The 24,229-nt window shown below is 44.4% G+C and overlaps 2 long non-coding RNA genes across 3 annotated transcripts in view; both read left to right on the top strand.

The window, feature by feature from the left end:
* The window catches only part of LOC144293045 (uncharacterized), a 95,711-nt gene extending 83,475 nt beyond the window's left edge, over positions 1–12,236 (top strand). The window contains exon 4 of the long non-coding RNA XR_013360520.1: positions 12,118–12,236. This is a non-coding gene — a long non-coding RNA (uncharacterized LOC144293045). The remainder of the gene's footprint in view (positions 1–12,117) is intronic.
* Positions 12,237–12,238: 2 nt separating this feature from the next.
* The window catches only part of LOC144293044 (uncharacterized), a 76,849-nt gene continuing 64,858 nt past the window's right edge, over positions 12,239–24,229 (top strand). For both annotated transcript variants that reach the window (XR_013360517.1, XR_013360516.1), the window contains exons 1-3: positions 12,239–12,802; positions 12,944–13,307; positions 14,589–14,716. This is a non-coding gene — a long non-coding RNA (uncharacterized LOC144293044). The remainder of the gene's footprint in view (positions 12,803–12,943; positions 13,308–14,588; positions 14,717–24,229) is intronic.

Below are 24,229 nucleotides of genomic sequence, written 5' to 3'. Positions count from 1 at the left end.
ATTCCCCTTTTCAAACTAGGAAACTCTTGGCTGCCCGCAGTAAACTGAATACTCCTCTCTTGGAAATCTCAGAATAGGTCTGTGTGATATCAAACACCTATGCTGGGAAAAACAGGAGCAAACAAAGCCATAAGGGACTGCCTTTGAAATGGAGCCTGGGAAACCTTCAACCACATTGAGTGTTTGTTTGCTTTCCTTGTTTCCCTAGAACCTTGCTCACCTGGAGGCAACAGCCCGTACTTTGTCATTTGTTGGAATGAGGAGGGGCAAGGGAAAGGAGGCACTTTGGCTGGCTTGTCAGAGCATCCCCAGCGGGAAACTATTTAAAGAGTTCCTATCTTAAGTAACCCTCAACCAGTTGTTCCTTTCACTTGGGGATATGCCAAGGGCTGTGGCTGACTCAGCTTGGGCCCAATTCTGCTGTCATTACCTAAACCCAAAGTTCCTGGTTCCCTGGCTTTGGTGGAGAGTTTGATGGCATAGAGAAGTTAGGGACAGTACCCGGACGGGGACCAGCTTTGCACTAGGTGTGTTTGAGGCTTTTATTTTCCTTTGTGAGGTCTAATTTCTGGTACCAAAGGGATTAAGGAAACCAGGAGCAGCCTAGTTGAGGACATATTAAGTCCCTGTGCTTCAAGCAGGAAGGTGGGAGAGGGGACACTGGCTTTCCTTCCTTGACAATGGAAGAAGAGTCAGGTCTTTGGAATCTTTCAGATGAGAGCAGATGTACCCCATTTACTTTAGTTAGGAGCTGCTTCTTATAAGGATGCAAAGGGAAGGGGCCATTCTTTACCAGACTGAAATATTATAATAAGACAAAACACAGACCTTGCTGCCTGGTTTTCCCTGAGCTGAAGGCCCGTGGTTTTCTTTACTCCAGGGCTCTGCCATTGTGCTCCTGTGTTGTCTCCTTGTCTGTACAGTCATCAAGTTAACTGTGCAGCTTGAGTTTAAACTCCCCAAGGAATGATGTAGTTAGTCACTGTCTTGTACAGAGGGCCCATACCAGAGCTTTTCCCCCAGTCTGCCAATCGGCTGACTACTGTCTGGATGGCTACCTTTGTCCCTGATGCCCATCCTTGGCCTACAGGTATAACCAGCTGGTGGGATCACATGGATGATGCATTTTGATTTGTGCATGAAGGACTGCCATAGCTGATGGCCTCGGATGAGGTTCATGTGGCAGGTACTTGGCATCATGTTTTGCTCACTTCTGGAGAAGGATGTATGATTGCTAAATACTCTAAATAATTTGAGGAACCAAAAATTTGACTTGGATTCTGCTCTAAGGGGAACTCAAAAGTAAGATGAGGAACAGTTTTCTAATTCCCGGAAGGGACTCTGAGCAGCTTTGACATATGGGAAACCCACCACAGAGCTAAGCTTCAGCACCCCCAAGGATGTCAGCATCTCAATGGTGAGTGTGGCTCCTGTGAAGAATCAGAGAGAATGAAAGAGGGGACACTGGAAGGGCTAAAGCAGGAGAAGGAGTATCCTGGGTGAGAATTGAAGATAACTGATTATAAGAATGCATGAAAACCATCTGATGACTCTAAGACTTGGTTGTGGGGCCTTTTGGAAAAGTCTGGAGCCCTAAACTGGCACGTGCAAGAGGATCCACTAAAACATGCTCTATGATAAGGAAAATGACAAGAAAAAGTCCTAAGGAAAGGAGTAGGGGAAGATAGAAAAATAAATTAGGGAATACTTGAACACCAACTTTGTAATAATGTAGCAATCAGGAGGCAATTCTGAGGTTTCACTCACTTGAGAATTTAGAAAGATATCCAGAATAACAGCCAACCCAAGAGCAATTACTACCTTCTTAGGGTAGTTAAGAGATTGAAGTGGTGAAGTGGCCATATTCATGTCATGCCAGATGGGGAGCCAACAAAAGTGGAGTTACAAGGAAAGTGCCATCAAGTGATGATTTGAGGTAAAAATGGTGAAAGCTTCAGAGCTGGAATTGGCAGAAAACTCAGGGTGTAAGTTTGTGTCTTGTGAAGCAAACCAAACGGCTAGCCCAGGTGAAGCAATATCCAATACTTGAGCTGCTGGCTAGCAATTGCGCACGCTAGACAATCCCATCCTGATTATGATGCTCAGTCCAACCCACCAGGTCTTGTGTCTACCTATAAAAATACCTGCAAGTGTTCCTTTACTTGAGACCTTATGAAGATGAAAGATTTGTTGAAATGGAAATGGATTATTTTAATGTACAAATCAATGCAAATTAATATGTAATAAATTCATCACTGATCAAAAAGAAGTGGCTCTGCTGTGAACTCACAGTTCTTCTTCATTTAGGGGCTGTGAGGAACTCCTAGGCCGGGAATGATCTAGTGTTGTACTGTGTTCCATCAAGTTCTGCTGATTTCCCTCCACATGGAAAGCACATGGTTCTTCCCTTAGCTGGTAGATCTTCCCTCACGACCTCATTTTATTGAATCAGAGCTTTTCCTCAGAGTTCTTGCTGACAAAGTTGTTCAAAGTTAATTTTAAGGTTAGTACTTATCAGGAGTTGCTAATAATTTTTGCTTTCTCTCAGTCCCGTCTGGAAATATTGATGACCTACTCTAATTGGATTGGCATTCTCTCCTATTTCTTCCCTAGCTCGTCTTCTTTCTGTGTGGTTCTAAATTGTCTCTAAGATTCCCTGCCCTTGGTGGCCATGGAAGGAGCTGAACTCTGGATTTAACTTGGATGAAGATTAGGTCAGAGCATCCATCCCTGATATTAAACAGAAATATGAACTTGATGCCCTTTTCTGTGTAATGGTGACAGGAATCCCCTCCATAGCTGCAACTCAGGAATTGTTTCTCTTTAGCCATTTTATGCCTCCTATAGTGAAGACTGCCACCCCACTGACCAAAGATTATGTGTAGTTGTTGAAAAGCACCATGCCTCTCATTGTAAGAACTCCTGCTACCCACACTATGACTCCAACCATCATCACCACTACCTTATCCTTATGAATATCACAGTTTTCAAGATGCCTTCACAATCTCTGCCTTATTTGCACAAGTCCCATGACCTATTCAGAGTACCTGTTATTTCTCTGATTTTTTTTCAAATGAGGATCCTGCATCTTGGCAAGGTTACATATCCCAGGGTGAACTCTTGGCCCAAGAGCACATGGCTAGTAAGGGGCCGAGCTGGGGAAAACCAGATGCTGAAGACATTCTTAATGCTCAGGGTCCCTCCTGAATTCAACCTCTCCCCCCATCATTTGTCCAACTCCATAGGGTGCTGCTCTCTGAGAGCTGGGAATGAGGAAGTCCAGAAAGGCTCTGACACAAGTTAATTTGCATATGGTGCTGTTAAATGCTGATAAGTTTCAAAATGTCACCCCTCTCAGGGTCATTGCATTTCAATGAGCCTCATTCAGTTATGTGATATGAAGGAATGCTTTCCTAAATATAAAATTGCAAGCACTGATGAGAAGTTAGGGAGCGATTGGTGGGAAATGGGAACATTCTGACACCTCTTAAATCACTTTATGTCCAGGATCCCATTTGATGAACTCCCTATTCCTTGTGGGGCCACCCTGTCTCCGAGATGTTGATTTACACACCTGCCAGGAGCTTGAACGCAGGCCTAGGGGCTTCATTTCCATTCATTCATAGCAGGGTGTGTGTTGTGGTTTGACCTCACATTTGTTCACCTCTTCTCTTGCACTTTCCCAGTCCAGTTTTGCTTCTTTCAGTACTACCAGGTCTCTGACTGCAAAAAGCAACAGCCTAGCAATCCAAGCCTTGGACTGGTGGCAAGCAGCAAGGGTTAACTAGTTTTGCACAAAGCAAGCCTGTCTCAGCCCTGTGAATCTCTTTTTCACATTTGCTGCTTATTCATGACCCAAGCCCATCTGCTGCACGAGTAACCATCAGCCGCTCCTGTTTCAGATGTCAGCCACCCCAGCTGTTTCTCTCTCTCTGTAAACACGAAAGGAGGACGCAATTACCACAGTATTAATATTCTGGCTTAATTATTTCTATGCAGTGAAATGAAGACTGATGAAGTCCCCTCTGGGCCTACCATCACCTCAGCCCCACACAATGCACACACATAAAGCACAGTCCAGATTATAACCTTCCAGGAAGACCCAGGTGAACCTTGGAGGTTGTGCTATGACCTGAGCCACCTGGAAATGCCAAGGTAAACATGGTGTGTGCAGGAAAATGGACAATTCACTTGGGTCCCACAGGGCTTTGAGAAGGGAGTTTACACCGAAATTAAGAAAGGAGGTTTGAAGAGGCCCCATGTAACTCAACCTGACTCTTGGATTGTTTTGATAGAGACTCTAAAAGTCATAATAATTTCTTCTATCAGCGTCCTTTAAGTAAATGTCAAACATAAGCTATCCTTGAGAACAGAATTTCCCTCTTTGGTTTTTCTCTCTCATCTCGAGGCAGCAGGAACTGGCATGATTTGACTCATCAAGAAATGTTCTTTCAATTATTTCATAAACTTGTATTAAGCATCAGAACATCTTCCTGCAGCCATAAGCATGCCCCAAAGCACCTTGCATAAGGGGCTACAAGGTACGAGACTCCATACAGAACATTTCCTGCCCCCCAGTTGTCATGCTGGCTGATGCTGGGATAAGCACTTAAAAAAAAAAAAGGATGAGATAGAACCAGTCTTCTGGCTTGAGTTCTTGGCTCTACCGCTTACCATGATCTTTGAGCAAGGCCCATTACCTGCCTGTGCCTTCACTCATTTATAAAATGAAGACAGGATTGTTGAGAAGATTAAAAGAGTTAATAGGTGTAAAGTGTTTAAAAGAGGCCCTTGGCACACACTCAGCAAAATATAAATGTAGGCAGCCCGGGTAGCTCAGCAGTTTAGCACCACCTTCGGCCCAGGGCCTGATCCTGGAGACCCGGGATCGAGTCCCACATCGGGCTCCCTGCATGGAGCCTGCTTCTCCCTCTGCCTGTGTCTCTGCCTCCTCTTTCTCTCTCCCTCTCTCTCTCTCTGTCTCTCATGAATAAATAAATAAAATCTTAAGAAAAAATAAATGTTATTATTGTGTCTTACTTGTCTTAAAGGGCTCTCAGGTGATAATGTTAGGGGTGGAGTACTGGAGAAGGTCTCATGGAAGAGGCCCATGGAAGTCAAAACTTAGACAAGAGACCTCAATTGTTGGAGAAAAACTGGAGACCAAAGGAACAGCAAGTACAAACGAAGCAATAAAGCAACAAATAAAAGTTCTTGGCATGTTTAAAGTTAAGTCCTCCAGGGGATAAGAGATCAGGGTATGTGGTGGCAGAAAAGGGCAACAGAGTGAGCAGGGGAGTTAAGTTTGGGAGAGATGAGAAAAAACCCTAGACCAAGGAATTAGGACATGTCCTCATACAGAATAGGAAGCCTTGGTAAGTTTCTAAGTGAGAAACTTCCTTTAAAAGGAGTCTAAGAGCAGACAGTTTGGAGAATGGAAGTGGCTAGCATGGGGAGACTGCTGACGGGTAAGGCAAGGCTCTGACCCAGGACAGTAGGGTGCCAACATGTGGATAGAGGGAGTGACCTGAGGGCTGTGTGGATAAGTGAGAAGTTCAAAGTGAAGACCACATTGGGGCTCAGGTTCTAGATGTTTGGATGGAGGGAGACCCCCTTTGCTGGCATAGAGAACACAGAAACGTGTGGAGGAGCGTCCCTGAGGGATGGAGGTTGACTTGATTCTTGGTCCCTCTGTGATGTTCCTGAGGTACTCGACAACAGGGAGCAGGAGCCATGCCCTCCAGGTAGCATTTCCTTCCTCTGTACTTGAACAAGTTACTTCCCCCTCCAGCAACAGGTACAAGCTCTGAAATTCCATCCACCTTGCACTCAAGCCAGCCAAGCACTGCCTCACAGAGGGAGGGGATTCTAATGGGCTGGAGTTTTGGGTGGGTGTGGAGTTTTGTTCAGCTTATTCTAACTTGCTGTAAGAGTTCTGCATTTTATAATGGAGAGTTTTATTTTATGAAGCCGCTTTTTTGGGGGGGGACGTGCATAGACATGGAATGTGTCCATGCCTGTGTGTGTGTGCACATCAGTGTGCCTGTACATGACATACGTGTCCATGGTTCTGAACATGTCTGTATGTGCATATGTGTGCATGTGTGTGTTGGAGGAGGAGGTGAATCCAACAAGAAGAGTCAGATTTGCATGATAAAATTTCAGGTGCTTCTAAATGCTGTCCTCAAAACCCTCTTACCCATCCTGCTCCTCTGAAATTCCTTTAATGGAGGCCTGATCCTTGCCTTTTGTTCGGCTTAACGATACACACCACAGTGGGTAAAGTTAATGGGTAAATGCCCTCTCCCCCAACTTGATAGCTCTGTTGCCCTTGGATATAACCCAGCTTTCTCACTTATAAACACTGATAATTGCAAGGACGGTAAGGAATATTATAAGCATTAAATAAAACAAGACAGCAAAGCCCTTTATCTGCTGAGTACAAAGTAAACATGAGTTATTGCTGTGGAAGGACACGGACATGCTGACACTGCTCATGGTCAGGGTGGGGTTAGACGTGGTCCTGTGACCCGCTCGGTCAGCCATGGAATCCCAGTTCTGCCACTGTGTAGACCTACACCTCCCTGTGCCTGAACTTCCTTCTGACTGTGCACCTCTTACATCGAGTTACTGTGCAGATGAATTGGTGTATGTAAGTTGGTGAGCATGGTGCCTGTGTACAATAGGCACTATAAATGTAGTGTCTAACGCTTCTGAAGAAGAAAGATAGAGACAAGAAAACAACTGCCCTGGTGAGTGCCAGAGGGCAGCACTGAGGAGTTAGGGGCCCACTGATAGAGGCTTTGGTCTTGAAAATGAGCTTTTCTGATGATCAAGCCCTGAGCCCTCAGCAGAACCACAGCTGTCCCTGGAACTGGCATGCAGTGATGGTGGACTCATAGACTGTGGGTCCAGTGTCACTTCCAAACTGCAACTAGAAACAACTCTAACATACAGTGCCAGAACATTCTAGGTTGTCTCAACACGGTGACTTGGAGGGGATGGCAGTCGTTTAGATATATCAACCCCAATATCTTTATCACATTTCTAAACGGTCACCGTTTTCTGAAGAGGAAGAACAAGCTGGGAAAATGAGAATCCTACAGAACTAGCCCCTGGCCTAATAGTAACTACTTGCCTGGGAACAAGTGGGTGTCCCATTTTGAGAAGTCCCAATGCACATAAATCAAGTCTGCTAAGCTTGTAAAAATAGAGTGTAGTTTTCTGGAAAAAGAATGAAGAGAATCAATCATTTGCATTATCAAAGGATTCTTTGCTTCAGGGGGGAAAAAGAAAGAAAAGAAAAAAACATTAAAAACAATTTTTTTAAAGGGTTCCCCACATGGTCTCTTTAAGTGGCATCCTTTCTTGGTGAATTTCAACCCTGATTCAATTTGCAAATATTGGATTTATACTGCAGTGCATAAACCATATGTTCCTGAGGAGAGTTAAAAATGTGTAAAGTGAGGTACTCCTATAGGAATGATATTTAGGAGAAATTAAAACAAACCAGAGAAAAGGAACTCTTTCCTTTATGAAGAAATTGAGTAATTTAAGTTAGAGTGTGTGTGCTTAAACATCAGCTGAAAAACAGCTGCTCCTCAGAGGAGGATGAGCCAAGAGTGAGGTTGGGAGGAAGTGGAGATGAGAGCTGTTTAGTTCTTTAATGCTCCTGTGTGTGGATAAAAGGGTGAGAAGGAGGGGATCTTCTTTGGCATAAGCAGCAGTTCCAAGCAGTTCTAGAAGTTTCTGCCTCACTGAATATGATCTTCCTGCATGGCGGCTAGAGTGGAGGACCAGCGCCAAACACATGGTGCAGTGATGTAGCAGGGCCAGCGGGTCAGGCACCTGTGAAGCCGCAGCCACAATACGTTCTTCAGAAGCTGCTTTTTGACTTAACTGAGCACAATTTTCCATCCCATATGTGCAAAGCATTTCATCCATTAGCGTCTCCCTGGCTCCTTTGGGCGTCTTTTTTTCCATTCAAAAAAAAAAAAAAATAGAAAACGAAAAAAGAAAAGAAAGACAGAAAGAAAGAAAACAAAAAACAAAACAAAAAACACACAAAAAATAAAAACTTCCCAAACTCCAACTCATCACACACAAATATTTTGCTTCTGAAATCCACTCCCATTTTCTCCTCAAAGGCTGACATATTTTAACCTGTAGAGGTTTAGCTGCCCCCATCTGCTTTTGATTATTGCGAGTTCTCTCTTTCCTGGGTCTGAACCCAATCACATTAAACAAGGTACTTTGCTAAGTGTTGTGAGGCGTAACAAGGGACCGTGAGCAGCTGTCTTAAAGGAGCTTACATTTTAATTTAATGTAATTTAATTTTAATTTAATTTCCATGTAACTGCCTGTCTGATTTCCTCAATTTCTACTGTGGAGTACCCCCTATGAAAAAAAAAGCTTTTAGAAACTTGCAAACTGACACTTTAATCCTGAGTAGTTGAGATGGGGAATATGTGTGTGTAGGCACACGCGCACACGCGTACATGCACAGACACTGAAAACAACTATCTCAGATTCTATATTGTGACTATATTTACTTTAAACAACATGACATCTTTTGGAATCTGGAATGAAAGGTCCTTTGACCTGATGACCACACGTAGCTGGATATGGCTGACCGTGGTGGTAAGGATGGTTTTGAAAGGAGAGATGTGGAGGCAAGAACAGGAGCACAGGACACTGTGGCAGCTGTGTAAGAGTGAAGAGACAATGGACCAAACAAGGCAATGATTGTGGAAAGGGAGTAGAGTCCAGATATATTCAGCAGTGGAGACAGCAGACTCAGCAGCTCCCAGGATTGGGGGGAGTAAGAAAAGCTTGGAGTCTCAGTTCATTCTCCGGCATCTGACCAGGTTATGAGGAAGATGGCACTGGTGTTTGCCGAGGTACAGAATTCACACACAGCAGGGTGGAAAAACTAAGCTGGGGGCAAACGAGGTCGAGATTACTGGGGGAATGCATTGACCCAGCTGGCAGTTGTCTATGGAGAGCCCTCGGAAGCTGAGGGGTCTTTGCTGGAAGACATAAGGGACAGTACAAGAAGAATGACAGATCAGAGAGGAGGGTAAAGTCATGTAAGGTAAAGACAGATGATTAAAAGGTGAACAGGGCAAGTAGTGTCGATGTCCAACAAGAAGAGGATTGGTACTTGTGCATCAGACTTCACAAAATAGCGGTTCTTCTCAGAGAGCGGCAGTGCTGCATCATGGGGGCGGGAGGAGGGAGGAGACAGCAGTAGGGAGTTTGGGAGTTGGCGGAAGGTTGAGAGGAAACCTCTGAGGCAGAAAAGGCAGTGAGTGAACCACACAGATCATCCCATTAGTCCTGGTGCTTGTTTTGCAACCACATGACCTTTGGTTACAAAAGGGATGAGAAAAGCCTGGGAGGTTGTGCAAGGCAAATCCATGGGCACTCCTAGGAAATGTACAGAGCAGCACGAGAGTCTCATCTCATTATCCTCCACAACACAACACACACGGTCTGGTTTGTGTGCCCCCCAAGAACTTCTCAGCATATAAAGGGAAGAATTTTAAGGATCAAGACACACTGTTGGATATATAAACACGATAATCCATAGAACATCAATGCATGTAGGAAGCTCCCTCACCAACCTTTCCTGTCTAGTGGGTAGCAGGTTGGTAAATGACTAATACCAGCATTTTCAGGTGACGGATGATGTAATCAACTGATTGAAAGTCTCTTAATTACAGTGTAGTAGGCATCAGTAGTTTAATTAGAAGTGGTCAGCAGAGAAGGCCAGAAGTCCAGGGCCTCACCTGTGTGCAGGGATTTTCAGGGATATCGGTTCAACTTTCAGTTCCTCTAACTCAGTCCCTACAGTGTATCCCATCCTTGAATCTTCTACAATGTAGACTAACCAGCTCTAACATGTGACAGAATTTTGGAGCACTTCTGTATTTAACAACCTCTCTATGAACAGGCTGACGTTTATACTCAGATTATGTGGTGAGTCCCTCGGTTAGCCGTCGTGGTACCTCACCACGGAGGCACTCATGTTCACTGACCGGTGCCATGTGGCACAGAACACGCGTGTTGGCTGGCTCATGGAAGGCGTGCACTTGCAAAAAGCTCGCTAGAGTTAGATGCAGCTCACAGCTACAGGCCAACACTTCAGACTCCCTCTGTAACCCCATATTCCCTTCCCATATCCCAATCAAGGTGACAGCTTCTGCTTGGTCTTCCTCCTAGCTAATACCATGCTCATGTAAGGCTCTTTCATCCACAACTGTGTGTACCCCTTCACCAATTTCTTCCCCTTCTGAAAAATATAGAAAAGCTCATTAAGAATACAGGCAACTTAGATGTTTCAGTTATGAATGTTGCCTCTTGATATCCTTGATTTGCTGAGCTGTGGAACCCTCGTCCACCTTGACTAGATGACACCGGGCTCCTTCTAGGTACAGGAGCTCTCATCCTAGTGGTGGAGAAAGTGGCCACTGGCCCTGCGCTGCCCTGGTTAATTTCTTAGGTCTGCAGCTTTCATCTTTGTGGGGCAAATTGCTTTGGGGGCAAATTGCTTAGCTTCTCTGTGCCTTGGTTTCCCCATATCTAAAATGGTAATAAAACTAGAAACTCTCCTATTGGGTTATTATGAAAATTAAATCAGTCAATACATGTTGTGTGGCCAGAACAGTGCCAAGCCCAAAACGTACTATAGTTGTGGAGTTGTAAGGATTGTGGCCTGCAGATGTCTGTGCTCTGACACGATGGAGTGGCCAATGGAGTAGCCCAGAGGAATCTGGAACCAGCCATCAGCTGGCCTCACTGATGGCTGCCTACAGAGCAAAGAGTACTTTAGCCACAGGCTCCCAGGCAGCTCTCAGCAAGTGACACATATGCATGTGGGACTCAAAATTGCTCTCCAGTCTCCTTTTCCAGGGGACTGGACGGAGGTACAAAGAGAAGTCAAGTTGTTGTTTCCCCCAGATTACCTTTTATAGTAAGTACAGCATTTACTGATCCTTCAGGTCTTTACTTTTCTTTACTGTCTCCTGATCTACCCAACTTTCCAATGTCCAGGGAAGAAGAGAATTTTAAAGATATTCTAGAAATAAACAGGAGCTAGACGTGTAGCCAGAAAACACGGACATCCTTCATTTATGAAACTAGTTTCCTAATCCCTTGGACAACTGGCATTACCCATTCTTAGATGAACCTGCTAGTTCTCCATTCTGGGGACCATCAAGCCCAGCCCACCCAGGGGATTTTCGCAGGAAGCATAATGTGAGCTACCTCTCCAACAAAGCTTCAGGCTGCAGGTCCCAAGTGAAGCCGGACACCTGTCTCCCTGTAGATCTGGCCACAGAGGGCATCCGGTGGGAGAAACATCAGCAGCAAGCACTAGGGAGTGAAAGGAAATCTGCCTTTTTCTCTTACTATATGTCACAGGCCCTTCAGGCAAAGCGACATGACACCAGGGTCCAGATAACCTTCAAGACATTGCTAATAACAGAAAAGGAGTCGTGGATGAAAATCAAGTAATAGCATTGGCAACAGCAATAGCAGCTTGAATTTGCTGAGTGCTTCCTACGTGCCAGGCATTGTGCTTCGCGCTTTATATGCGTCATTTCATTTTATCCTCCCTAACCCCCTCCTAATGGGTACGATCTAGAGTTAGTGTGATGACTGCAAGGACAGGCTCCAGGGCACTGTCTCCACCCAAGTGCTATTGACATTTGAGGCTGGGTCATCCTGGGTTGTGGAGGCTGTCCTGTCACTGGAGGATGAGCACCCCTGTCTTCCTCAGTCCTATAATTACCCGTAGTACCCCTCCTTTACCCCAGCCACGACAACCAGGAATGTTTCCAGACATCAGGTATCCCCTGTGAAGCAAAATTCGCCCTAATTGAGACTCACGGCTCTAGAGTCCTAGGAAAGAGCGCAGGATTTCTGGCTGCAAGACCTACTATCCCTGCAGCTGTGTGCTAGTGTCTTCAGGGGCCAAAGGGCCAACCACACCATATTTGAGAAATTTTTAACTGAAATAAATGCCTCTTTCGTGCTTAGAACAGTGCCTGGCCCATAGGAAGTTTCAGTAAATGTTCACTATTCTAATGAAGTCTTACTTTTCTTGCTCAACAGATGAAGAAACCGAGACTCCGAGAAGTTAGAAAATGTGCCACCTTCCCAGCTGAGCTGTAGCTTAGCCGGGGTTCAAATCCAAGCCATCTGCCATCAGGGCCACATGCCCTCAACCCCTGCCAGGCTGTAAACTGTAGAGCTAGTAGTTGGAGGGGGGCTGCCTGGGGTCCTAGCAGGGCCAGAAGCCCTGGGGTCCAGTGGCTTCCCCCCCCGCGCCCGACAGCAGCAGGCAGCAGTGGCCCAAGCAGCTCAGTGGAGGTGGCCACAGCAGTCCCCTGGCGTTTGATGTTGTTTGTCGGCAGTCACAAGTGGTCGCTATCAAGGATTACTATTTGTGTATCCGTGAGTCACAGTATGCCAGATTCATAAGAGCCAGATGTCACAGCTGACCCAGACGAGGCCCTCAGACGGATCCCACGCGTTTTGTGTGTCAGGTCTATATCCATTCATAAAACAGCTCCTTCCCAAAATATAAGTCTTGAGAAAAAAAAAATCTGAAGTTGGTTGTGCAATTCTACGACTAGCTGCGATTGTTTTTCCAAGACCCTCTCCCCGCGTCCCCCGCTGGTGCTTCTTCACACTTTTAATTCTGAGTTAATCCTAACACGGTTCAGAGCAGAAGAGGGGACATGGTACCAATCACTCAGCCGCGGAAAAAGAAACAGGAATTGAAAGTCACAAGTAGGTGAGCCTAGGAGAATAACATTATTTTTGCTGTTGTAAATATTAAAGCTGCAGAAATATCTCCTGGTCAGAATCAGGCAATTATGTCACTAACCTCCTCCCTGCCTTTTTTTTTTTTTCTTTTTTTAAACTTTGGATATAGCCACTTTCTCAGAAGCACAGCTGAAAAATCCTTAAAAAAATGCGTGCACGCATACACGCCAGTCTCAGGAGTTCAAGGTGTCTGGAGTAAGGATTAGAGAGGTTCAAGTCGACTCCCCCTGTTAAAATTACAGCTGCACCAAAGATGGTACAGAGTATCAGCCCAGGGCTCAGGAAACTCGTCCGGTTCTCAGGAATGAGAAAATGCAGCTGTGCTGGATCAGATCGGAGGGTCAGGCTTCCCTCTCCTCGTCACCACTCTGTCCAGAAAGAAAAGTCCAGGAGATGCCCCACTGCCCCAGGGGCATCCAGGCAGCCGTGATGGGAACGTGTGTATCCGTCATTCCACAAGTGTTCAAAGGCAGGTATGCACTTTTAAGAAAACAAAATTAGCACCAAAAATAAACCCCGGGGTTTAGCATTTTCCATTTTTCGTTTTCACTTTTTGTTTTCCTCCAGGGGTTGAAATTTAATATCTCTTTTAGCAAACCAGAGCTGGCTCCCTCTTCCTCTGGCTCCTTGTCCCCAGTGAACTCAGTGCCTAGTCCACAGATATGCTCAGCTGATGAGGAAGCCTGTGCATTGTCACCAAGACCTGTTGTCACCAAGGAAATGTGTTTGGGGGCAGGTGCTTTTAATCCAATCCCCACCACCCTCTCCTGCCCCCTCTGCCCCCCACCATGCTGACCCTGCTAATCTTCAGGTTCAGCACTTGTCAGGTGCTGACAGTGAAAGAATCCCTTTACAAAATGCACCCACCCTGGGGTGTCCGTGCATGTGAGTGTGTGTGTGCATGCGTGTGTGTCTAGCTCTCCTGCAAGGTTCCACATTTCCCACGGGTCCCACTAGTGCAGTCATCAGAGTGATGCAGCCTCATTCAGTAGCTGTTCGAAGAAACTTTGGCTGAGGCTAAGCTTGCCCCTCTTAGTAGGATGTCCTCCCTGACATTTCTCCCCTCCCCAAGAGGCACTCTTGGTGAGACAACACAAACATCATTCACCAGCTGCACCCCCACCCCTTAGCTTGATGACCTACGTTACTGGCTAGCACAGAGTCATTTTTTAGTTTAACTCACGTCCGGTTAGGCACAAAGATATTTTTTAAGGCTACTTTGTGGGGGGTAAGAACACATCAGGGGTCACTCCAAATCCATTCCAAATCAGAGTCTTGCAGGCCAACCCCGCAGAGAGCCAGAAGGAGGAAATGACTCACTCTCTGGGCCCATTGCTCTCTTGTAAGTCATTAAACTCTCTCCCAGCACAGAGAGCCAGGGGCCATCACTGAGGTTCAGCTGCTACTTGAAATCAAATCCTACTTCCAACAGCACCATTTCCCTCCACCTTCCAGAGGAAGGCCATGCCTTCATGATATGTCTCTGCACTGGGCCACTCTGGGGTTGGTTAAAAATTTGGCTGAAACAGCATTGCTATCCTATTACCTTCCTGTGATAACCCCTGGAATGTCAGTTGTTGAAATCAGGTAGGTCTAGTAAGGCTTTGGTAAATCACACGTTGTCCCCAACTTACAACTCTTTAGCTCTACTGTTTTCCAGCAAAATGGTGGATTAAGTCAGAAATGTACAAACATGATACATTATCCCTCATTGGCCCAAATTTATGAAATTCATTTACTTATTTATCTCACAGTCCATCCATAGTCATTCAAAAATACTTAAGTGCCCAACCTGCTGGACGAAGGGAGGCCCAGGGGACAGACATGCAGAAGATGTACTTCTCCTCACTGATGGGCTGACTGGATGGTAGCAGAGAGACTGGTGAGTAAACCTATGTAATTATGTGGCACCATGATCTGGGTCTTAAGAAGCATGGCACAGTGACATCGTGTGGGTGGTCAGTGCCACCTGCAGGCATCAGGAAGGCTTCTGAGACTGGATGAGCAGGTATTTCCAGGCCTATAAGTGGGCAAAGGCACAGAGGCAGTCGGTGCTCTTTAGAGATTTCATGCTCCTGTCTTTGTTCTGCCTACAGTTCCTTACCCCAGCAGTAAGGAAATGTCTGGCACATGGGTTAGGCACCCACTATATTCCCATTGGGGAATTTATGAATAGATTAATGCTGATGAGTAGTTAAAGAGAGGAAAGAGGTATAGAGGGAGGCAGTAAATCAAAGAAAGTTGAGGCAATTGCAGACAAGGATGAGCAGACCTACAGTATGCAGATGGCAACTCCGAGAGCCCTCATCCAGGCCAGACATCATGCAGGACCACAAAAGTGGAGTGGAGTTTGGATGACAAGGGACTTCCAGCCTTCCAAACCAGACTTCTGGACGGGCACACAAGATGGAACCTATTTATCATCTCCATTTGTGGACTTTTTTGAAGAGAAACTTGACAATAAAGAGTAAAATAAAGAAATACCCATAATGTATTAGATACAGGGCTAATTTCTCCATTAAAAAAAAAATCTCTGATTGTACTTGGAGAAAGAATGTGAGAGAGTTAGAACATCTCATATATGACACTAATAAGAGAAACTGATATTTCTAGAATGCCTATGATTTTTTTTCGATGTGGTGTTTGTTTCTACATTCAACAAGTGATTTTGGTTGTCTGTGATGTGCTGGGCTCCCTGAGGGCATCATGGGGTTTGTGGAATTGTGAAGATAAAAAGGCTGTGGGAATAGAGAGGGAAGGAAGGATGAGGACCTTCCAAAGCGAGCATTTAAGAAAGCTCTAGAGGAACTGAACTTGAAAAAATGGGTAATATTTATAATGAAGGAAATGGTGTAGAAATGACATTTTAGTGAGAAAGAGAAAAAAGACCTGGGAATAAAAATTGGGGGAGGGGGAGTAAGAATTCCAGGGAAGAGTTTAGTATGTTCAGAACATGCACTGTGCTAAGTGTATCCTGGGTATTAATTAACAACTCCTCTCATAATCACATGTGGTATTAATCAGTACAAGGTGATGATATGCTCATATTTTCATACCTTGGGGCTCTGAGGAAAACAAGTGACATTTTTAGGACACAGAGGTTGGGAGAATAACTCAGTCATGACTTCTGTTTGGTCCTGGGAGAAAAGTTCAAACCACTGGCTCAGCCCGGAGCTGTCCCTCCATCTCTGGGCAGGAAGGAGTTACTGGCAGGCTTTCAACCTCAAAGGATTGCTGTAATTAGTAGATAAAAGTATATAAACACCTAAAACAAAGCCAGGAGCACGATGTGTACTTGGCACACAGAAACTGGGGATTTGTGACCAGTAAAGGAGTGTTTCTAACCTTATAGGGGCATCAGGATCACCTGGAAGCTTCTTAAATCAGAGCACTGGGCACAGCCCCAGGTTTCTGATTCAGAAGCTCTGGGGAGGGTCCAAGCATTCACATCCTCAGATGATGCTGTGGAGACCCCAGCACTGGGCCATCCTGCCTTTCTCTGCTATGTCACTTCACACACCCACTCTGAGCTTTTGCTTCTTCCTGCCAGGGGCCTCTCAAGCAACTCTTGTCTCAGAGACAGGAAGCTGATAAACTCAGCCAAGGAAGGGTTTTAGATAACTCATTAATTTACTATCTATTGCTTAATATAAATGAGAAAAAGTCCAAAGGTAGACATTATCTTGGGCACTTCAGGTCATGAAGGGTTAAAAAGATTTAGAGAAAGGGAGGGTTCATAATACTTCTAAACTCATACCTCTCTCATTCATTGGTGAGGTGACTTTGGAAATCTCAGAATCTCTTGACTAATGAAATATAGTCAGATATTTCTACATAGCTTAGAGGTCACTGCCTTCGGTTGGCCCAGGAATACCAGAGAATTCAAGTTCCTTTTTCATCTGTTTCTCCCTCTTCCCTCTGTACAACATTCCCTACCTCATTACATAGAAACGTGCTACCCTGAGAACCCCAAGATGGCTCTGACTGACCCTTCTGCAATAGACAGAGCATCATTTCATCTGACATCCAACCAATATAGACAAGGTGGCAGTGGTGTCCGTTCAAATACTTTCTTCAAACTTTGATGTTTTGTTTTAAATGTCTTCACGTCAGAGTTCAAGGACAGAGAACCCTGGCCCAACTCTGTCACTCAAAGATCGTGAGATTGCCAAGTGGAGGTTTAGAAAAGAAGCTGAGCTTTTCTAGGAAACCACCAGTGTTCCAGCAAAAGCCATAGCATAATGAGAACTTCTGTGGGGGAACTGGAAAGCACCAGCTATGGAAAGAAAAGGCAGTATGTGGGCTGGACATCTAAATAATTCCGTGCCCCTTACCCAACTTGCACTTCCAGTGTAAATAAGCAAACCTGTGTGGGAGGATTTCTGTCTTCCTGTCAGCAGAGATAAGGAGCCACATCAGTTGGGAGAGCCCCCTGGAAGCACCGGAAACACAGCTTCCAAACATCACTGGCCTGTCGAATCTGCAGTGAACAGCACCCCAACCAACCCCTTCTGGCTGGCAGGACCACAGCAGCCGAGCCCACAAGGTGCACATAGCTGCTTCTTGACAACTGACCTTGTAGACCTCATTTCCATTCAACCCAGCGGGTCTTCCCTGACATGTGCTCATGAATATTATTAGGTAAAGGGAACCGATATTTATTGAGTGCCTTCTGTGTACTAGACTTTGTGCTAAGTGCTTCACGAATAATATCTCATTTGATCCTCACAGCAACCCTGGGGAAATGCATAGCCTACATTAACAAATGTGGGAATAGAGGCTTATCCAAGGTTGAACCACTTGTTTAACATTCGTGATATGACAGGATTCAATCCTGGTCTGTTTGAGGTCCAACTATTGCTTTCACCAAAAAAAACTGTGTGTGTGTGTGTGTGTGTGTTTATGGTAAAGCACAGAATTTACCATCTTAACCATTTTTAAGCATACAGTTGAGTGTTAAGTACATTCACCCTGTTGGTGAATGTACAATCCTGTACAACCCACCTCCAGAACTTGTTCATCTTGCAAAACTAAAACTCTATACCCAGTAAATATCAATACCCCATTCTCCCTCCCCACAGCCCCTGGCAGCCACCCTTCCACTCCCTACTTCTATGAATTTGACTACTCTAGATACCTCATACAAGTGGAATCACACAGTATTTATCTTTTTGTGACTGGCTTATTCCCTTCCTATAACATCCTCAGGGTTCATCCTTGCTGTAGCATTTGTCAAGTTGTCCCTCATTTTTAAGGCTGAACAATATTCCATTGTATGTACATATATCACATTTTATTTATCCATTCACCTATCCATGGAAGCTTGCATTGCTTCCATCTTTTGGCTGCAATGAATAATGCTGCTATGAACGTGAGTGTGTAGCTATCTCTTTGAGACTCTGCTCTAAATTCTCCTGGATATATATCACGGTGGAATAGTTGGATCACTTGATACTTCTATTTTTAAGTTTTTGAGGAACCAACATTACTGTTTTTCACAGAGGCTGCACCATTTCACCTTCTCACCAACAGTGCACAAATTTCCAATTTCTCCACATCTTTGCCAACACGTTTCTTTTTTTTGGCCAATACTTACTTTTTCAAAAAAGATTTTATTTATTCATGAGAGCACAGAGAGAGACAGAGACACAGGCAGAGAGAGAAGGAGGCTCCCCACAAGGAGCCCAATGCGGGGCTGGATTCTGGGACTACAGAATCACACCCTGAGCCAAAGGCCAACGCTCAACCACTAAGCCACCCAGGCTCCCCAATACTTGTATTTTTGTTTCTGTGGTGGTAGCCCTTCTAATGAGTATAAAGTAGCATCCCATTGTGGTTTTGATTTGCATTTCCCTATGATTAGTAATCTTGAGCATCTTTTTCATAATGCTTGTTGTATGTCATCATTGGAGAAATATCTCCTCAAATCCTTTACCTGGTTTTGAATCAATTTATTTTTGTTGTTGTTTAGTTGTAGGAGTTCTTCATATTCTAGATATTAATCCTTTATCAGATATATGATTTTCAAATATTTCTTCCCATCCCCTAGATTGCCTTTTTCACTCTGTTGGTTGTGTCCTTTGATGCACAGAAGTTTTTAATTTTGATGTAGTCCAATTTAATTTTTTACTTTATTTATTGTGCTTTTTATGTCATACCAAGAAATCACTGTCAAATCCAGTGTCATGAAGCTTTTCCCTCATGTTTTCTCCTCAGAGTTTTGTGGTTTTAGGTCTTATATTTAGGTCTTTAATCCACTTTCAGTTAATTTTTGAATATGGTGTTAAGTCTTTAGCTCTTTTCCTTATGCCTATCCAGTTTTCCCAGCACCAGTTATTGAGAAGTCTATCCTTCCCTATCAGATGATCATGGCACCCTTGTCAAAAATCATTTGACCATATATGCAAGGAATTACTTCTAGGCTCTATTCCATTGGTCTGTGTCTGTCTTTTTTTTTTTTTTTTTTAAGATTTATTTATTCATGAGAGACAGAGGGAGAGAGGTAGAGGGATAGATAGAGGGAGAAGCAGGCTCCCTGTGGGGAGCCTGATGAGGGACTCAATCCTGGGACCCCAGGATCACAATTTGAGCCAAAGGCAGACACTCCACCCCTGAGTCACCCAGGTTCCCTGTGTCTCTCTTTATGCCAGTACCACACTATTTTGATTACTATAGCTTTGTAATAAATTTTGAAGTCAGGAAGTGTGAGACCTCCAATTCCATTCTTCCTCAAGACTGCTTTAGCTGTCTAAAGATCTCTTTTGAAGGGGAAATTCTAAATAATAATCATAAAGAAGACTATTGAAGTCCAGAAATGGAATGGAGTTCTTAAACACACAAAACTGTTTGGATTGCCTACAAACAATCAGTGTAGATGCCAGAATAGTTCTTTTTATAAGAACTTTAAAATGTCTGCCCTCTCCTTTGTTAAGTTGGGTCAGTGGACTTAGAATTAGGCCTGTATCGCCTCCTGTCTCCTCTGTAATCACCTAGCCACTCAGGGTCCTGGCCAATGTCGTGGTTAGATGAGCTCCTCTAGATGGGAAGTTGTGCTGTCTTCACAGCCTTGAAATCAAGAGTCCTAGAGCAACAGGGCAGTAAACAGAGTGAGATTTATAGAAGCCCCACAGAGGTTGAGACCCTTCAGAAAGGGGAGTTTCCAGTTTTTATTTTAGTGGCAGAGGGTTAGAGCTTGGCAGAACAAAAACACCAAATTCACAGGAAATACCTCTTTTAATCCAAGGCACTGTGGCTGAATATGTGGAGTGGATGTGGAAAACTTTTTTCCCTTTCTTGAAAAAAAATATAATCAACAAGAAATATGAGAAAAGACAATATTGCTAGCACATTGGAAGAGAGTGGCGAGAGGTCCATGGGAGTCTGGAGACCAGTCAGAATGCCACAGCCAAGAAAACGTGAGCAAAAAGACAAGAATACAAGTGATGAGAGTAAAAGAAACCCAGGTGGCGAGTGACTGCAGAGATTTTCTCAGCACCCCATTGCTAGCCCTGGATTGTCCTAACACCCCAGAAGCTTTCCTTAGGTAGTGTGAGCAAAGGGTGGGGAGCAGGGGAAGGAGTCCTCATTCCTCTTACTCCTCTCTGTGACTCTGCCCACGCCCTGGAGCTCTTTCCTTCTCAAATATTCCCTAATCATCACCACAGTGGCCTTTGCTTCCAAGAAATCTTTGGGTTTTAAATTAACCCTCCCAGGATGCCTGGGTGGCTCAGTGGTTGAGTGTCTGCCTTTGGCTCAGGGCGTAATCCCCAGGTCCTGGGATCGAGTCCTACATCAGGCTCCCCGTAGGGAGCCTGTTTCTCCCTCAGCCTATGTCTCTGCCTCTCTTTCTCTGTGTCTCTCATGAATAAATAAATAAAATCTTAAAAATAAAAAATTAACCGTCTCCATCTAAACCCCCCAATTCCTCCCACCTCAACCCTTAACAAACCCTGTACATGCACGTGTGCACACACCCACGCACATATGTCCATGTGCACACACTGGATTATCTTTTTTTTCCTGCCTTGAGGCTGTTTCATGAGTGCCAGCTCCTGAGGGCTTGTCGTCCCTCACACAGGGGATTCTGAGAGATTGGCCTTCGGTGGCAAACACTTGTTAGAGAGGTAGCCTTGTGACACCTTCCCTTGGACAGAATAGGTAATTAGGGGACTTTGAATGAGAAAAGGGGTCTCTAGTGGAGAAAGAGTTGCCAACAGAATAGTTAGTAAAATTACAAGGGCAAAACAAGGTAATAAAACATATATAAAAGAAATAAAACAATAATTATGATTTGTAGAGCACTTTCTATTCACCAGGCTCTACTTTACAGAGAGTAAACATGTATTCTCCATGGAGAATGTTACATGGAGTATAACATGTATTTTCTTGGTTAATTCTGATAATTACACCATGAAGCAAATGTCAGTCCCATCTTCAGTTTGCTCATGCCGAAACTCAAAAGAAGGGAGATGAAGGTCCATGTGTTCTCCTTTGCAAAAACTCTGAGACTGGGTCTGAGAGGCAGAGATCTGGCCTCCTTTAATCAATCTGTTCTCCTTCTGTGTGTAGACCCATCATTCAGGAATGTCAGTCTGGGTTTATAAAGCAGTCGCCCAGTACAGTGATCCCCCAATGTCAAGAGGCAATTCATCACCTCCCCTTTCTGAAGAGTCCTAGAAATGTCCTCTCCTAGAAATGTCCTCTGCCATAGAAGAGTCAGGTACAGTACTAGTGAGTAAAATATGGCTATTTGGTCTATTTAGAGCAGCATCTATCCCATGTGTCAACAGGAATAGACCTGTGGAGTATACCCTGAACATCAGAAATGAGAGGCTTCATTGGAACTTTCAGCCACGGTCCCATTTTTGAGGGTTAGCTTCTCAGGGCCTCTGTTTGCTGCCTGCAGAATGGCGGGGGTTGTGGGGGGAATAAGGGAAATGGACCCACACACAGAAGGCATCAGTGAAAAGTCTCAAGAGAGTCTTCACACAGCCCTGCAGCAACCCTCTGCTTGTACCCAACACCAAAAAGTAGAAGGAAGGGAAGAAGCCTCGCCTTCTGCCTGTCGCAGCAGCAAGTAGGCAGACATTCTGGTGACCTGAGCTGTCTCCATCGCAAGGTCTTCTCACACCCTTTCCCCACTCCCATAAGTCAAGGCTTTCTCAGGAAGAAAAATACAAGAAAGATAAGAAGACCCACCCATCCCTCCCCACTGCTTGTAGGGTGTGTATGTGTTATAAGATCATTCTTTGCCTTTCCTGTGTTGAGTGACCCAACAACATTCTCTCATAGCAACTGCACTTTTATATGGATTAAGAACCAAATGTTGAAAACACAACAGAAAAAGGAATCTTTTTGCAGTTTCCAATATCTGACCTGCCAAGAACCAGGAGCTTCAGGGAAGCTAAATCAATTACTTAAGAAGTTTCCATTTTTTCAGCTTTTCTCAAGAAAAGTTGGAGGGAAACTCTAATCTACCTTTCCAAAAAAAAAAGGAAAAGAAAAAAGAAAAGTACATACCCAGCAGTGAACTGATAACTAAGGCATTTCCACAGTTTGCATGTTGGATGGGAAAGCCTGCCCAGAGATTTGCCAAGAACACCAAAGCTGCCTCCAGAAGGCTTCCTGGGGTTGCAGTTGAAGTAGGCCTTTTAATTAGTGAATTTATCCAGGTTACTTAAGAAAACCCAATTTTTTGGAACTCAGCACTTTGAAGCAAAAAGAGTCTAAGGACATGGACTTTACTATCTTTTTCCTAGAATCTTATTGAAAATTGTGTCTTATGTAATTTTTAAAAAGCTTTGTTCAACTTAAAGGAATTCACCTAATATATGTTGAACACCTAAATTTGCCTGGTTCATTGAATGCCTGATGTGAGAATTCAGAGACTCGATGTGAACTCAGGAGATCACAAAGTAAAGGAAAAGACAGCATATGAACAGAGATCTATGGAAGTAAGGAATCCAGGCTTCAAGAAAGGACATGTCAGTGTGGAGGAAAAAGGTTCTGCCTCAGAGCATCAAGACAGACTAGAGAAGAGTGACGAAGAGAAGTGTTCCTGGTTGACCAGGTGAATAAGGCAACCCAGAGAGAGGGGGCTTCCTTTGTGTTTTGGATTTTACGTGTGTTATCTTAGTTCATCCACTCACATGCAAGTGGGTTTCAGATGCCCCAGAATTGTCTTTCCATTTTACAAGTAAGGAAACTGAGGCAACAAGAGACAAAGTTACTTGTCCATGGGTACAGCTCAGTAAAGCAGGGTTTGCTCAGGTGTCTAATTCATAGTCTGTGAGTTAGAATCAAGGTGTGCTTTAGCTTGAGGCAGAAAGGCTTTGGTCTGGGAGGAAGGTAATGAGTTCTGCTGTCCGTATGTCACAGTTGCAGTACATGTGGGAGTAGATTAGCTGGAAATCAGGGTCTGGAATTCGAAGAGAGTTTGGAGAGAGATTTGAGAGCAGATTGGTGAGAGTTGAGGTATGTGTGAGAGTAAATGAGATCGGCCTGGTGTGTGGTGAGAAAAATAGCTATAGATAAGATCCTAGGGTAATAGAAAGAGTCAGAAGATCGATAGTACAAATGGGGAATGTGGCTAAAGCAGCAGAAAGAGAGGTAAAATCATGGAAACCAAAAGAGAGGTGAGTTTTAAGGAATGAGCAGGGTCAGTAAATGCCATTAATGCTGCAAGAGCTTATACAGGAGAACAGTCAGTCGATTTGGTTGTTTGAATTTTCAGGGACCTTAGAGACAAGACTTTTAATCCTGAGGTCAAAAGACAGAGAAGAGCTTGACAAGGAAGAAAGTGAGGATGAGAAAGCAAAAAATGTCAGGAAAGCGGACTATCACTACAGGGAAAGAGTTAAGTCTTGAGCTTTTAAGGGACAAAATAAGGATTATCTTGCTCTGTTGCTTGGTGCATTTTAGGATGGTGGATTTTAAGAATGTTTGCATGTAGAAGGCAGAATGTCAGTGGAAAACAAATGGTCCTGGGATAAGGTAGAGGCAGAAAGTTTAAGAAGGAACAGAACCCCAGAGGAAGATGTGTAGAAGTCAGCCTCGCAGAGGTAAGAGATGCTGCAGACAAATTGGAAGGTCACTCAGATGGGGAACAATCCCAGTCCTTGTCCTCATGTTCTCTGTGAAATCCATGTCAGGAGTGTGTGTTGCACATGAAGCACATTATGGGGAGAGTGAGATGTGGAGCTATGGAGGAAAATAGAAACTAGCAAAGGTATTTGCAGGAATGAAGAAATGTGGTGGGAAGATGTCAGAGGCAGGTCAGATTGTAGGAAAAATAGGATGTGTGGTGGCTTGATATCAATGGAGGGGACAGTGACGTAGCAAGAAAAATGGGTTATAGTTGTGATGTTCCCACTGAAAACACTACATAATTAAGCAC

This window comes from Canis aureus, chromosome 21, assembly GCF_053574225.1.
Source record: "Canis aureus isolate CA01 chromosome 21, VMU_Caureus_v.1.0, whole genome shotgun sequence".
Taxonomy (NCBI): Eukaryota; Metazoa; Chordata; class Mammalia; order Carnivora; family Canidae; genus Canis; species Canis aureus.
Note: the sequence above shows the minus strand (reverse complement) of the source record. Positions and strands in the feature narration are given on the sequence as shown.